Source organism: Schistocerca americana, chromosome 1 (genome assembly GCF_021461395.2).
Source record: "Schistocerca americana isolate TAMUIC-IGC-003095 chromosome 1, iqSchAmer2.1, whole genome shotgun sequence".
In the NCBI taxonomy this organism is placed as follows: domain Eukaryota; kingdom Metazoa; phylum Arthropoda; class Insecta; order Orthoptera; family Acrididae; genus Schistocerca; species Schistocerca americana.
In genome coordinates this window covers 1,191,469,795-1,191,487,760 of record NC_060119.1, presented here as the reverse complement: position 1 = coordinate 1,191,487,760, position 17,966 = coordinate 1,191,469,795, and positions in this window count along the sequence as shown.

Below are 17,966 nucleotides of genomic sequence, written 5' to 3'. Positions count from 1 at the left end.
AACATATAACAAATCTTTAAAACGTCATTTTTTCCTTTATTAACTGCGTTGTACTACAACAGCCTTATTTGCATTTGTGTTCCTTGCTACAAGTAAGTACGTTCACACATTTAAAGACGAAAATCAGTATTATGCACATTCACGAATCCATGTCATTTATGTGTGTAGTTTTTACCATAAGCATCTGATCGGTGCGATATGCGCACGACCATGAGTAGTCACCACTGGAAGGCAAACAAGAAAATTCCCCCTTTCACGACCCCTCCCCCACAGCGACCAATCTATTAACAACAGAGTTTATAAACAACTTGGATTGGCTAAGGCACCACCACATTTGTTGTTCATTAAATACCTCCATACAATCGAATTTTCGTCTGCACTCCAAACGCCATGGAGGTAACAGGAACCGACAATTTTTCAGGCGCCAGTTCAAAAAGAATTACGTTACAAACGATAGGACTATCGATACTGAATCCAGACTCTGATAGTGACAATAGTGCAGATAGTGCAGTTTATCGATGTTTAAGTAACACTAGGCTGTGGTGTTCGGAATTTTTATGTTCCGAAATTTTCTACAATCAATATCATCCAAGTGAATGCACCAAACCATCTAGAACAATAAACATAAAAATAAAGTATAGAATTAAGAACTGATACGAGGATGAAATGTAAGAATTTAAGAAGATTGTAACCCCTGAAAATATCATACATTATATAATAAATGTAAGACACTTATTGTGAAACCCAGTAGTAATTTTACAATTTTAACTTGATAAGAAAACTCGTGTAGTAACCTTCTACAGTCATCGATAGATTAATGAAAAAATAAAATAAAGAAAAACAAATATCGGGCTTCGAACACGAGACGCAAAAGTGAGAGCCCACGACGCTAACTACTGTGCCACCAGTTCGGCTAAGCTTATACCGCAGTAAAACGCATCTGCATTACGCTGAAATTTTGATGGTTCGTTTTTCAGAAACGGGCGAGTATTTATGGATAAGCCGAGAGACGTATTCTTATTTTGGTTCCTCTCCAGCTGAGTAAAGCTGCTGGAAAACTGGGTTATGGCACTTGCAGTGTTCTCCTCGTGGACGTGTGCAGCCCAAAGCCATCAAGAGTTTTGAAACTGAAAATTTGTTTAGAGAACCCCGTATGGTTGGTCATATTCTGCGGCCTCCTCAAGAATCTTAAAAAATTAGGGAACGTATCATATCCTTATATTTTTGGGAAGTCACGATTTATAAAACATGTTAACGTTTTGTCCTCCTGGATACAGGGGTTGGGAGTCAGGCCTGCGCAGAGACGACAATATCAACATTTACAGAGGACGACAGCGTGAAATACGTGTATCGACATAGACGGCTGCGTGCTCGCATTGTCATTAATGAAAAAATAATGTACCTGTTAAATCCGATTTGTCGCCGAAATTTCGTCGCCGGGAACGGAATTGTCAGGATTACGAGCGTTACTCTCGTGTAATGTTAAGCTAGGTGTGATTTTATCTGTTTGTGATTGACTCGTGCCCACTGAATGGCACCCGAAACGGCTTCTGTCGTTCTGCTTACTGTGCTAAAGCCCGAAAATTCTGATGAATACTCATTTTGTATGACCTTGATATATATATATATATATATATATATATATATATATATATATAACAATGACCGACTTTAAAGTTATTATAAACACAGTGAAAGAGATTTTATATAAATCGTTTTATTGTTTATCAGAATATTCACCTTCGAACCAGTCTTGGGATCATGTTTTCCACTCTAACGTTGGTACTTCTAAAACGTTGTCTTGGAGGGTTTCAACAGCGTCTTGAGCTGATGAAATACGCTGTAGCGCAAATGTTTGTTTGTTGTCCGGAAGTCGTTAAGACATAAATCAGCGGTAGATGGACAGTTGTAAAGCTTCCGTACTCTCCTTTATACTTATTTTTGATGCTATCGGACACAAGTAAAGGCGAACCTTACTGAAAGAAGACGCTTCGTTTCTAAATGATTTTCACCTTGTTGCCTAATACGAACACGTGTCCCTTTCATTTTATGAATATCAAGGTGCCTCAGTTGTAAATGAGAAATTACGTAAGCTTGAAAGAATAAGCTATATTGAGCTTTTGGCACGTAATACATGCTGATAATGCCTACGTTCAACCACTTTTGTATTAAAAGTCGCGCAAATTCCACTTTCGTGCTGAAGTTCCATTGCTGCAACACGTTTCCTTGTTAATTTATCACGTTAACACTGTTCACGAAAGCAGTTTCATAGCTGTCAGACAGTAATATGTGCCGAAAATGGAAGTTACTGACCAACAAAGACGATGCAGGTTCGTTGGCAGTTTTCGTAAGCAATTACGTGCCCCTTTTCGCGAATATATCGAATGACTTTTATCTCCCTACAAATGTAATATTTTCAAACTCATTTTTATGAAACTGTTCACTCAATTTATGCACTTCGTAATTGCACTTTGCTGCTCCCTAAGAAATTCTTAGAGCCTGGGCATTGCTGATCTCAATAGCGAGTCACCTCCCACTTAAAGAAAAAAGAAGAAAAGAGAGTGGGTGGGCACTCAACTTAGAAACCTCCAGGAAACAGAGCAATGTGCAAGGAGTACAGTATACTGCGTAATAACATCAATGGTACTAATATTCCTAATACAAAGAGTCTTGAGGTCGATGTTTTTCACCGTCAAATAATGTACCGATTACCGTTCTGTTTGACATCTGACAGTATCACGATGAAGAGTGATGCTAAGCTTCCGGTGCTTTTCCCTTATTTAACTTGTTGACTACCACCTGGCCGCCGGCGAAGCAGCAGAGCCCCACACCCCACGTCTTGTGGCCGCTGGAGACCACAAGCGTCAGTCTGTGTACTACAGTACATCTTCGCATGGCGGGTTGGTAATACAGTCATAGTCTCAACCCATTTCTTGATGTGACTTTTAATTACGATCTAAGTTTAGAGATCAGTTTAGCCGTAGTCTCAGGCGTGATTCCCTACAGTTCCACATGAAGGAGATTTCTTGGAGCTGTGAGCATTGATTTGTATTTCTTTAGTGAGCTGAAGACCGTGTGTAGGAAACGGGGCACAATATCTTGTTCAGCTTCTAGGAGCCAACAAAGTTCACCACAATTACATCGTCCATTATCAGGAATCACTAATGGTCAGTGTCAGACAGTTTTTACGATGGAAGGATAACAGATATAGAAAACTGCGAAAGAGATGTCAGGAGTGTTACCTGAATATTTATGAAACTCATGGAATATCTGGAGGTTTGAGATGAATGAAGAAAATAGTCGCACACTTTGACACCTCCACCACTTTATCAACTGACACAATGATTACTATTACCGCACTCTCAATTCCACTCGCCTACTCAATAAACTGTGTATCATATACTTGACCGTTTTCTTTCTTTTGGTTTATAGCTTATCTATTGATTACAACTAATTTTGTAGAGATAATTAATCTGCAGCATTCGGCGAAGAGCCCAATTTCACATGTTATATTGAATAGGTACATATCTACATGTACTGTACCCTTTTGTTCATACTTTTGGTCTGTAAGGGACTTTTATGAATAATGATGGAGTTAAATAGCTTTAATTAATGTGATTTAGAATTCATTTGTTAATATGAACTGGCCTGGCCTTGCCTGTTCTTTCCTGACAGTGGGTCCGCTGGTGGCTAGTATTACGCACATAAATGAATATTTAGTGGAAACAAAATAACAAAGAATGTAGTCGGCACAATGACGAAGTTAATGAGGACAGCGTCTGGGGTGTAACGTGTCGGAACGAAGAGAAAGCCTGTCAGTTCGTTTGACGATAGTTGAGAGATGTGTAGGGCAGTGTTGCCTACATAATCGGCGCTGTGAGTTCGAACGGGAGGTTTCACTCAGCCGTAGCGCTCTCGATTACAATAACATCGGGAGCACGAATAAATGGGAGCACCCAGCTTTTCTGTCTGTATGGGAAAATCTTTTTCTGTCAGTGCAAGGCGGTGAAGCTGCAAAATGTTTCCTATGTAATAAAGAAGTGCAGTGTAATTTACAACGCCATTATTCTGTGTGCCACGCGAAAGAGTATGAGAAATGTCATGGAGAAGAAAGTGACGCAATAATAACCGGAATTGAACGAACATGCTGATGTGGAGGACTATCAAAGTAGCGAAGGATCCATCCGTCTGAGGCACAGAATAGCCCTTCCTATAGCACAGAAAGTAAGTCGGCTTACTGCAGGAGACTTTGCGAAAGAAGTGATCGTGATGGCCGCTAATGAAACATATTTATATTTGGTAGAAGACCTTGAAAGAGTAAGTGTGTCTACTAAGACAGTTATGCAACGTATTCATGAAATGGGTACATATATCCAATACTAATTAGGTGTTTGACACGTAGGTTTGTGTATTATTCCTTATCTCTCGATGAGAGGACATTTTCAGCGGTGTTTAAAGAGCTGTTGAGAACGCTGGCCTGAGTCGTAATAAGTTTGTTTCTGTCGCTAAAAATGGGGCTTTATCTATGACAAGAGCCAATGCTTGATTAGGCTGACAACACTGTTTAAAAAACGTATGAAAAATGTTCGTAGCGCTACATTTGATCTCGTTGCAAACCACTGCGTTCTTAACCAAAAGAATCTTTGCATCAAGTAAATCAAAGTTAAAGTTTTAATGGAGACCGTAATACAAGTTACAGATTCCAACAGGTTAATAGGCATTTGAGTCAACAGCTCGTGGTCCAGTAGCTAGCGTCACTGCCTCTGGATCACGGGGATTTTGTCTGCCCGGGGATTGGGTATTTGTGTTGTCCTTAACATATCATAATTATCATCATTTTTGACAGTGGTTAGATTGGATTGTGTAATAATTGGGCTGTGTAAAAACTGGTACTTTGTACGGGCGCTGATAACCGCGCAATTGAGCACCCCATAAACCTAACACCTTCAAGAGGCCTTAGACACAGACAGTTTAAAACTTTTCTTGAAGCATGTGGCAGTCAGTATAGTGATCTCTCGTATCATTGTAATGTGCGCTGGATGACCAGGGGTAAGGCGTTAGATGTATTCTTTGAGTTAAGAGGCGATGTAGTATTATTCTTGATTAATCAAAATCAACCTGTTACTCTATTGCTAGGAAAAAAACTGGATTTGTGTCGTAGCTTTCCTTGCTGATTTAACAGGTCAGTCGTGAGCGATTTAAATGCCTCACTCTAAGGCAAGAAACAACTGCTGGCTCGATACACTTCACATTTTCCGAAGACATCGTACATGCCTACCTCAGATATTAGTCTCTCTGAGGAATACGTGCACATCCTACAAAATCTTCGCAACAGCTTGAAGTCACACTTCAAGATTTAGATAGATTGTCTACTATGTTTGAGCTCTTTGCAACGTCATGTTCAGAGGTTCTCAACAATGTTCCAAACAGGTATCAAACGGAGCTGTGGAATTTACAGTGTGTTGAATTGCTAAAGGACAAACATAACCACTAGGAAGAAATGACTGGTTTCTACAAGAATGCTTCCGAAACAGGTTTCCTAGGTTATACGCACTTGCTGCACGGATGTTCGGTTCGACATGCGTGCAAACAATTTTTCTCTGGTATGAAACTAGCAATGATACCGTTTGGCGACAAGGCCTGATATTTAAGTTGCTGCGGGTCATACCATGTAATAAGCTGGCCAACCTCATTGATAACATGCTCACAGATAGAAGTTTCAGAGTCATAATGGGCGACTTAAAAAGTGACCAAATGAAGCTCAACAATGGTTTACCACAAGGCTCCGTTCTGGCGCCATTGATGTTTAACCTCTACATATCTGACTTACCTGAAACCACTTCTCAAAAATTCGGATATGTCGACGACTGGGCAATAGCTGCAAGAGGCAGATCAATGGAGGCAACGGAAAACACATTAACTGTGGATCTAACAAAGCTGGGAGATTACTTCCGAAGGTGGAGATTACGGCCAAACGCGACAAAAACGGAGGTGACATGCTTTCACCTCGACAATGCCCAAGCAAAAAGAAAGCTCAACGTTCGTTTCGAAAACAGGCAGCTAAACCATAATAATTACCCCAGATATCTAGGTGTCACCTTTGACAGAACCCTAACATTCAAGGAACACCTACGTGATACAGCCGCAAAACTTAAAACTCGAAATAATATCATATAGAAGCTATGTGGGACCACGTGGGGCTCTTCCGCGGCTGTACTGAGATCTTCGGCTCTGGGACTTGTCTACACAACAGCAGAATATGCCGCACCGGTATGGCTAAACAGTAAACACACAGGCTTGATCGATGCTCAACTAAACTACACAATGAGGATGATATCAGGAACAATAAAGCCAACGCCTTTACACTGGCTACGTATACTGAGCAACATTCCCCCACCGGACCTGCGCAGAGAGAACGCTCTCTTACGCGAGTATGGAAAAGTGCTGAACAACGAGAAACTGCCAATCCATAAGGATGTTCTTGCCCTGGAGATGAACAGATTGCGCTCAAGACACCCCTCTTTAAAAAAGGCAAAAAATACGCATCCTCTCAACCCGGATTATGGCAACCTCTGGAAAATGCGGTGGAGAGAATCTGTGCCCCAAAACCTGCAGAATATGCCATGCATCAATGTTCAACCACCAGGATTCAATTTGCCAAGGAAAACTTGGACGACCCTGAATCGAATTCGGACAAATAATGGCAGATGTGCAGACAGCCTCCATAGGTGGGGTAAAACCATCACCCCGAGATGTGACTGCGATGCGGACCGGCAGACGATTTGTCACATCGTGGAAGATTGCCCTCTGAGACGTTTTGCAGGAGACCCCAGTGATTTTCTGACCGCGACTGAAAGTGCAATTGACTATGTCACAAATCTGGATGTTTGTTTGTGAACTTTTGTTTGTTATATACACTATCTTTAAACACTTTTATATCTACAACTATATGTTACACACTGTGACTACTCTTTATTTCTGTGTCTTATGATTTTTATGTCTTTTCTATATGATGTGTTATATGCCATAAGCTAAATAAATAGCAATGTCCAAATCCCGAAGCACACTGTCAGATAAAAACCTAGCATGCAGCCTTCGATAACGAATATTCGAAACATTACGTCATAACACTGATAAAATAGTTAAATAAACACGGAACAGAAAATGCCGGAGAAGGCAATGTAGTTGGTCTGTAAATCTTTCTTCTAAATTGTAGCGAAAGCGGTATCTTGTTCTGTTCTGTCTAAGTTATAAGGTGACTGTGCTTCGCATTCAACTACAGTGTTTATAACACTAACTTCCGCTAGGAATTATGCTATAAAGCAACAGAGCAGTGTTACCCTCTGAAAGGAATTTTGTTGTGTTGACCACGATGCACCTAATGGAGGTGGCTTATCGGAAGTGAAAGTTAGGATTACATAAATATTTAAACAGTAACAAACAATATTTTACCTATCCACACTGTTCAAAAAATAAAGAAAACCGTCGCCAGCCTAATTAGGAATGAGAATGATTAACATTCTTGTTCAAGAAAATAGAGTAACTTTAATGGAGTAACTTTAATGGACCAACGAACCTATACTTCGCCACAGGAGAGTGCAATGAACTCTGCCACTTGCATATGTTAACGTTAAGGTTGGAGCTGACAGAGCAGAACAAATTATTTGCATAAATATAACAGATAATGATTCACACTATTACTTCAGGGCTTAGTCAAACTGAATGGTTTCAGTAATATTACTATTAATATTCACTGTAGAATCATGAACTGGACATAGGTTCAGTATTACTTTTCAAACATTTTCCTACCTGCCAAAAAAAAAAAAAAAATGTGAATGATGTTCACTGCAAAATTATGAACTGGGCATAGGTCAAGTCTGTCTCAGCTAAAGACTTTTCTGTTTTGAATGCATGTTAAATGTATTTCACTAACAAACCCTTTCCCACTAACCTTTGAATAAAAGAAGTGACATAGATAGTGGTCATTCTCTTAATTGTTATCTATCATGAGCACAATGGACAAACTGTGTATCCTGTTACACTATTAATATGCACTTTCAATACACAAGAGAAACAAGTACTTATCAAGCATGAGTATATAACTTTCCACATTTGCAGTTTTCAACTTTTACTGCAGTGAGACACAAAATTGAGATATCTGTAAGATATTGACTCACCTTTTCCGATTTACAACTGGCAGCAATATGATCATTTACTAAGCAAAACTTCATAAGGCTCAGTTTTAAGAACTTTTAATTTTGAAGTTGATAGCAAACTGTTATAATACCTGTTTGTACCACTTTATTACTTTAAATTCTATTTTTAACTTTAGTTTTTTTAGCAAGCCCACAAACTTTTAATAAATAGTTTTAATTGCAAAATTACTTTCAGCAAACATTATTTACCTTAGTTCACTCATTTGCTGCATTAACCGTAACTTTCTTTTTATTATGTTCAAGGGGCATTAATTAGTAAAACACTGGGCTTTAATGTTCTTTCAATAAGGACACTCGGTAATCACTGTGACATGGGAAGGAGCCTAAGCGGAAATTTGACAGAGGATATATCAAGATAAGTTTTCATAAATAGTCTTTTGGTTTACCTTAAAACTGAACACAAATAAATCGACCACATGAGCTGACCCTTCACTGTACGTTTCTACAATTCCCTTGTTTTGTTACAGGGATTGCGCGACGTGGTGGAGAGTGCATGTTGGTGGGCAGATTTGCAGGCGGAAATGCTGGACTCTGCCATTTCTTGGTGGCGATGATAGATACCAATTCCAGAATAGTTCCAGCTCTTTATCCATCCATCTGAGGCTTTGGCATACTGGAAAACGACACGAAAAGCCTCTCTCGGCACCAGCACAACATACAACTTATACATGAGCAGTTGACAGATTGGTAGCTCGTCCCTGACTGACTCTTCCGTCCACCATTCTATCCATGACAACCACATTTTTCGCGCGTTACAAAGTTCCGTTACGGAGGGGAACGACAACACCTTTTATACATATAAATAACTAAAAGCCCTTAGTGAGGATCAGTCTTCACATAACAGCAAACATTCACTTTAAATAAAACATACCATTTGCACATACTGATAATTGTACAAAAAATTATTCAGACAAAATTATTCAATTTTAAAGACAACCAAAGAGATTATATGAGAAAGACAAAACACATCATTTGCCACATTGTACATATTACAGAGATTACACTTCCTACAATCTAAAAGACACCAAAGTTTTCAGCCGAGAAAATGTAATACATGTTTTATACAGTACTGACTTAATAATAATTACAAAAGCTCAACGATATAATCTTGAATAAACAGAAAGCAAAATTGAATCAGTAAGCAGTTATGTATGGTCTGAGTTGTACTGTTACATGTTGTATGCATTATCACAGCATAGAGCCGAAATGCAGTTCTTGATAATCTGTAACCGTTATTTCAGTGAAACAGTCTGGTATACAAGACTTTAGTTGTGTCCTTAACACCCTATCTGTTTTCTCTCTTTCCTAAATTGGTGCATCCCACTGGCCTCTTCCCCTGTGGTAGCTGTGTAAAGGGCGGTTACCTCACAAGCGGTACTCTTCTTCATTAGGTGCATGTACAACGGTATGTGCTGATGTCACACCGGCGTTACTTGTCGTCCCCTGCTGTACATTGTTCATTCATAACACACAGAAGTAATATGATGGACTTACATGAAAGCATTAAGTGTGTGGAGGTTTTCACATCAGACTTAAAACATTAAGACCGCAGCTAAGGAAACATGAGATTGCCTGATTAGGGAATAGATGTGGCAGATTCCCCAATTACGTCAGCTACCTTGAGAGCAAATCTCAAGTCCAAGAGGCGGCTGTCCATTACTATTAAAATGCTTCTGCGGTGCTGCTACACTGCCCGCTACAGTTTACCACTAGGTCGACTAACACCCACATACAGTTCTAGGTGCCCAGTGGTGGATACATTTCACTCGAAAATAACATATAAACAGCTGTTCCCACATGCGCCTCTAAACTGAAGATTGTAATTGAAAGAAAGAAGTTGGCGCAAGAGAGAAAATTGGGCAGGCCGCGTGATAACTCTAAAAAAGAAAAAGAAAAAAAGAAACTGACAAATGGAAACCATAGCTCGTAATGTTTACTTTCCGTTCAATGAAAATTAAAAATTAAAGAAAATCTACAAAATTAAATCTCTAGTAAAAAATGTTTTCCTTTGAGTACGGAGTTTCGGTATGAAATCTAACAAGAAAATGACGATTTTTTTCAATTTTTTGCAAGTAACTCCAGTATCAGATGTTTCTTAAAATGAAATTTTATCAATTATTTTTCTTCAAGTCATTAGTCTTAAAATAATGTTGAAATGATCGTGGGGCATTGTTGAGCGGGAGATCCGTCCAGGGCTGTTCAGCCGCTTTGTTCAAGTCTTTCCCTTTGAAATCACTTTAGAGAGGCGCGCGTCGATGAAGATGACTTCTTCAAAGATCTTCCTTGTTCTCTCTTGCACTCATTCGCTTGCCCACATGTTCCGTCCATTGCTGCTTCATTTTCCTTGAAACGAAAACTATTTCTCTTACTTCAATCCGTTCCTTGATTAGTAAGTTTTCCCATCTGCCCGAATATTTCGTGAACATACATCATTCGATTGCTCGCTTGGTTTTTACGTGATTTTATCATTAAAATACATGTCTCACACCCGTAGGTCAAAACTGGTAATTGTCAACTTACAGCATGTAATTTTACTATCTTCCGTTTATGTCCCTTTCCTGTCAGTTCAGTCACTGTCTTCAACAGCCCTAAATACAAGCATTAATCAACTACTTATATAATCGATAGTTAACTTACACTATTTTACTGTTATGGTATTTATCATTAATTTGTACAATGTGACCAAACCAGAGGCGAGTCTCTAATCCACGTAAATGAACACATCTACAGTGGACCATTGGACTTTTCTTTCAGTTTTATTTTTTACAGTTTTAACAACTGTATGTAAACATCTGTTATTCTGTTTGAATTGGTCAATCAATTGCGTATACGCCACATATGCACTGTTAACCTGTGCAACACCTTAATTTTCCCAGTTGTGAACCCAAAAATGTCTCATGGAGATGCTGCGAAAAGTTTGGATGATATAAAATCTCCTTGCATAACTTTTCTTTCGGTTCAGAGTTTCGTGCAATCCTGATTAAATATTGCAGCTTCAGAAAGGTGCTCCCCCTTTATTATGTAGAAAAATACGAAAATGGTATGTAATGAACCTACATAATAGATGTGAACGTCAAATGGTGCTTGTCAACGCCACGTTTCAATGTAGTGTAGCACGAATTTTTGTAAACCATTGATTTTACTGACTCCACTGTTTTATAAAATGATAGCGAAAATATTATAATTATGCTATTGTAAACCAATAGTGCTCCAGTCATAAGCAGTATGTCAGACAGGACTTGGACTTTTGTCGAGCTTTTAACTGTATCCAGAGTGGCAATTTGATTAAAAACACACAAAATGAACGGACTGGAAGAACTAAACATTGATGCCATCAAGTCATCATGTGTAACCCTTTACCTTTGGCCAAAATGCATTTGTTTTCAGTATGTAAGCATTTCTGTACAAAATTGATTGCTTGACTGAGAAGGGTCACCAGGTAGGACGACTGCGATTCAGCTTTTGTAAACCACACATAAAATCCAACAGCACATGTAGGCGAGTAGGAATTTGAACTTTCTTTTGATAATGAAACGATTGTTCTTATAAGGCCTTTTATTTGTATTTTCTAATTTATATGCTGTGCATCATGGCGCCATATCATGCCTTCGTTAATATTTAGTGTAATATGTGTGTTTGAATGTTTTATAGAGTTGGAAACTGACCAACGTGGAATGCACTCATTTGAATATGTTTAGCGTCCTTTAAAATAATGTGCACATAATGATTTATTGTGTCAAGATCACTTGGATACATAAAAAGTGTATTTACTTCCTACTGGCAATATGTCACTTTTTTTAAAAATAATTTACTTTCAGGTATGGTTATCATAATTTTATAGGAGATAGTGAATGTAACTGGCGTGGTTGGTTCTCCTGAGGTTTTAAGTAGGGGGCGCTACTCCGAGTTGAGCCCTGAGCAGCAATCCAGCCGCAGGATTTGAACACTTCAAAATTTTGTTCAATCCGTTTTCCCTACAGTTTTTATCGTCTATAGCTGCCTCTGGCACAATGGTGGTTGTTCCCTGATGTCCTAATACAAATCCGATCATTCTGGGACTTCTTCTTGTTAGTGTTTTCTACACATTACGTTACATTAACATTTGTTCCATAGATCATAAATACGACGTTTCGTAATGATTTGAAACGTGTCGGCTTAAGATAGGTTTTCATTACCCTTTTTTTACAGTTACTACTTCATATCTAAAAATTGATTCATTGAGTAAAAGGAGTTGTCATTCACAAATTCTTTTATTTGTTTTTAATTGTTGGTTGGCTGTCTGTCAAACTTTTAATGTTATTTGGCAAATGACCAAAGATTTTTGTGGCAGCATTGTTCACCCCTTTCTGCGCCAAAGCCGGATCTATCCCAAAATAGTGATGATCATCCTTTCTTCTAATATTGTAGCTGTGCACTTCACTATTATTTTTGAATTGGGAAGGGTTATTAATAACAAACATCGTAAGTGAATATATGTATTGCGAAGGTACTATGAATATCCTGAGTACCTTATTTAAATGTGATCTTGGGTGTGCTCCAACTATTATTCCGATTACACGCTTTTGTGCAATGAATAATTTTCCTCTTAATGATAAATTACCCCAAAATATGATGCCATATGAAATCGTAAATGAAAATACACATAGTAGTGTAATTTACTGGTGTGTTTATCACCAAAATTAGTAGACTAACCTAATTATTTCAACATACGATTAGTGTGTTTCTTCCAATTCAATTTCTCATCAACACACACACCCACAAAGCTTGAATGTTCTGCTTTAGCAGCAGACATATGTTCAAAGTCTATAATTATCAGTGGTGTTATGCCATTTACTGAACAAAACTGATTATACGGTGTTTTCTCAAAGTTTAGTGAGAGTCGGAATCTGCTAAGGATTGTGTAACAACTCACCTGCCGAGGCAATTAGATCTGAAAATGGATGGCGCTGAAGCGTCGTGCCTATACTCGGCCATCGGAATAACAGTCATGGTCGGTCCTCGCGGCCAGAAGCGAAGCCCTGGTGAGTAGGATGGCGGCGGTGAACGTTGAAGGGTCTGGGTGTAAGCCTGCCTGGAGCCACTTCCAGTTCAGATCTTGTTGGTAGTAGCAAATACTCCAGCGAGGCCCTAGAGGATTGACGCAGAGAAGGGTTTAGTTTGAACAGCTGTTGCACACGAGTCAGTTGATGAGAGACCATTTAATAATTTTCTGGAAGACGTTATTTACAATTTCCTGAGATAATTGTTGTTTATTCGATGTAATTACTATACTTATACACATTATGAGATAAGATGGTTCAAATGGCTATGAGCACTATGGGACTTAACTGCTGAGGTCATCAGTCCGCTAGAACTTAGAACTACTTTAACCTAACTAACCTAAGGACATCACACACATCCATGCCCGAGGCAGGAGTCGAACCTGCGACCGTAGCGGTCGCGCGTTTTCAAACTGTAGCGCCTAGAGCCGCTCAGCCACATCTATGAGCAAAGAGAACCAGCTTTGCATCTTCATGAATATACAGTGGCAAGTCATTAATATATATTAAGAAGATACGGGGACCAAGATTAAATCCTGTTGTGGACACCATTCTTGATACCTCCCCAGTCAGACGACTCTGCTGATTTGTGCAGGCTATCTGTGATGTTAATTTCAACCTTCTACATTCTTCCAGTTTAATATGAATTAAACTATATATGCACTGTCCCACTCATACCACAATACTTGAGGGGGGCGGGGGGGGGGGGGGGGTAGGACGCGAAACGGGCCGGCTTGGAGCAGGAGAGGCAGGAGAGGATTCAGGATTCACACTCATAGCAGAGTAAGTCCAAAAACATAACAAAACAAATTTTTTACATGTAAAATTTCATCATTTTTTCACTTGATATTGGCTGCATTTGTTGCTGTAGGTATACTTTTCTTCATAAGTAAGAGAGATTCTTCGATGAATTTTACTCAGCATACAAACCATACTTACAGGTGCATGAAACTCTAGAATTTTCCAAATCTGTTCAAAACTGTGGTAAATTGAGATTATTAACTATAAAATTCGGGTTTTCTCTACACACGAGGTTTAAAACGTAACAGCCCATTCATTTCTCCATAGATTAAATAAATTCTAGAGTTTCATACACCTGTAAGTATGGTTTGTAAGCTGTGCAAAATTCATCGAAGAATCTATCTTACTTATGAAGAAAAGTGTACCTATAGCAACAAATGCTGCCAACAGTAAGTGAAAAAAATCATGAAATTTCACATTTAGAAAATATTATTTTTTCGTGTTTTTGAACTTCCACTGGTATGAGTGTGAATTCTGAATCCTTCCTGGTCACGCTGACAAAGTTATATGAATTTATTTGTAAAAATATAGACAGTGCAAATTAATATGTCCTGTGGTGCCTCTCCTTCTCGAAGTCGGCCCGTTTGACGTCCTACCCCCCTTAAGTTTATCAAAAGAGTTTCATGATTCACTCAGTCAAAATCCGTTGAGGATTACATAATATCCCAGTGGGTGATGTTCGGTTATTCAGTGCATTTAATATTTGCTCAGTGAAAGCATATATGGCATTTTCTGTTGAAAAGCCTGCAACGTCCCCTCAGAAAAATTATACAAGACTGTGCTTAAACTGACACACAACATTTTTTTAGCGCAACGCAATCTCACTTTCAGAAATCCCTACAAAAGAATGGCCCTGTCTGACATTAACCTATACCTTTCACAAATCACTTAGCTCACAAAAATCTCCGTTACTCCAGCTACTGCAATGCAGCGAGCGCCACTACTGTCAGCTAAATAAAAGATTCAAACTACAGAAGGCACTAACTACTGATAGGCATAGTTAGCAAATGAAAGATTTTGATAGAGAAGAAACAATGTATTTACCTTAATAGTATTCAAAGGTCAAAATATATATAGCAGTTCATGACATCCAGTCTTACAAATTTCAAAACTCCGCCATTTCTATCCCCACATCCACCACTGCTGGCGGCTCACCTACAACTGCGCAACGCTATGCGCTGTTAACAGCCAGCTGCCACTGCCCAACACTACAATGGCAGACAACAATGCAAACTAGCCACAAACTGCACACAGCACAGCCATTGATTTTCATACAGAGCGCTACATAACGTTGCCAATAAGAAAACATAAACAGCCTACTTACATAGCCCCCATGCACCCCAAAAAAAAATTTACAAATTCATTTGGACACTGGCCAATACAGATTTGAAAAAATTTTTCATAATTACAGTAAGAAAGATATCAAATGCACACACTTATTGATACAATGTTGGTCAAAAGCTAAAATTTTCTCACAGTCCATAAAGACTGTCCTGATCATTTATCACAGTAAAATTGCAGTGTTTTTCTCAAAGTCTGAGCAGTAAAAGAAAATGCACATGGAAGTAGAGGATTTCCATGCAGTCTTGAAGAAGTAGTGTTGTCTTTCCAACGGAAAGACAGTGCTGACTCTTGACATGCAGACAGGTAATGGGCCACAACAGAGCAAACCCACCGCAGAGTCAGTCGAAGTTTTGAAGAATATTGGTAGGTAGGTCATCACAGAGCAGACCACTGTAGTCCTGCTAGAGAGTATGGTATTGGTGGGCCACCAGAGGTGCAAACCCACTGCAGTCCTTGTAGAAATAATGGTATTGGTGGGTCATCAAAGTTGCAGACCCACTGTAGACCTTGTAGAGATGGCCAACAGCCATGTGTTGCGACTGTGCAGGTGCACAATCATCATCGAAGAGTCTTGCGGAGAATATATCAAGTCCCTAAACCACCACTTGTCCACTCACAAAAAATTTGTTTGAAATGTCCTTAGAACCAGCAATGCTCGGTCTGCTGCAGATTTTATATTTTTAAGAGCCAAATCAATTATGTCTTTGTGTCGAAGTTTACGTGTATTCGGGAAAGGTACAAGCTCTCTGATTCTTTTCGGTGGTTCTTCATTCTTCAGTACAAGAGTAGGTGGTGAAGCAGTGGAATCATGAGGCATTTCATTCAGAACATTTTGAAATAAGTGTAAATATCTGTCCCAATGCAGATGCTTTCTGTGACAATGAAGTCTGCAAAGCTTATTGATTTCTTTCATAATCCGTTTAGACGGGTTACAATGTGGTGAGTACAATGAAATAGAAACAGGTTTGATTTTATGATTCCGAAGCATGCGTGACCAAACAGCAGATCTGAATTGCGGTCTGTTATCTGAAATGACTTTACTAACGTGTGCAACTTCTCGTAAGAAATTTTTAACAAAGGCGTTGGATACAGACCGTCCAGTGGCTTTACGTAACGGTGTGAAAGAAACAAATTTTGAAGTAAGTTCAACAGCGACTAGAACGTACGAAAATCCATTAGATGTTCTAACAAGCGGTCCCAAGAGATCAACAGCAGCAAATTCTTTTAATTTAGAAGGAATAATAGGAAACAGCGGAGCACGATGGGAGATAGCAGATGGTTTCGCCTTTTGACAAAGTTTACAAATAGACAGAACTCTTCGAATTCTCTTTTCCATATTGTTAAAATAACAAGTCGTTCGAAGAATATGATAACATTTTCGTGGGCCAAAATGTGCATAGCTGAAATGAATGTACCAAATGAGCTTATTAACAAAATCGTCAGGAATGCAAAGTACCCATAGCTTGTCATCAACAGTGCAGCGTTTGAACAGTATGTTGTTTCTAACCAGATACTAATGCCGAATCTGTGTGTGTGTCTTTTCATGCCATTTGCTCTTGATGCCTTTCCAAATCGGATCTTTATCTTGTTCATGAGCAATGTCCTTTAAAGATGTGGTGATGAAGTTTTCAAAGGCGACTTTCTGAATGTAAAGAATACTGAAATTTTTCTCGAGGTTGCCTTCTATGTTACATTTCTCAAGCCCAGCCGGTGCGCGTGACAGAGCGTCCGCAACAATGTTCTCCTTGCCGGGAAGGTAGACTATTGTGAAGTGGAATTCTTGCAGAAACAATGCCCAACGTTTTAACCTGTCATGATTTGATTTTGAAGACGTAAGAAATTGTAATGCACGATGATCACTGTATACTTTTACGTGCTTACCAGAAAGAAAGAAACGGAATTTGTTAAATGCCCAAACGATAGCTAAAGCTTCTAATTCAGTAACGGAATAATTTTTTTCAGATTTTGCTAGCACTCGGCTAGCAAAAGCAATGGTTTTCTGAACGGTAGTGTCATTTTCTATGGCTTCTTGAAATAAATGGGCACTAAGACCGACTTTAGAAGAATCCGTGCTAAGGCAGAAATCTTGTGACAGATCTGGATGAGCTAGTATTGGCGCGTTAAGTAGCGATTCCTTCAAAGAATTGAATTCCAACTGTGCTTGTTCGTCCCAGTTCCGAATAGTATTTTTTCCAGTGAGAGAACAAAGTTTTGGTGTAACAAGAATTTGCATATTCAGAAAACGACGGTAAAAATTTACGAGACCTAGAAAATTGCGGACTTGTTTTTTTGTGGATGGAACTGGAATGGCTCTGATTGCTTCTAACTTTTCAGGATCCGGCTGAATGCCTTCAGAAGAAATAATATGTCCCAAAAACCTCACCTTTGACCTACCGAATTCAGACTTTTCCAAGTTAACTGTAATTCCAGATTCTGCAAAAACACGTAACAAACTGTTGAGGATGCGATTATGTTGTTCCCATGAAGCTTCTGCTATTAGAATATCGTCCACATATAAGGTGATGTGACGTTTTAAGAACTCACACAATATGGAATTTAGCCCGCA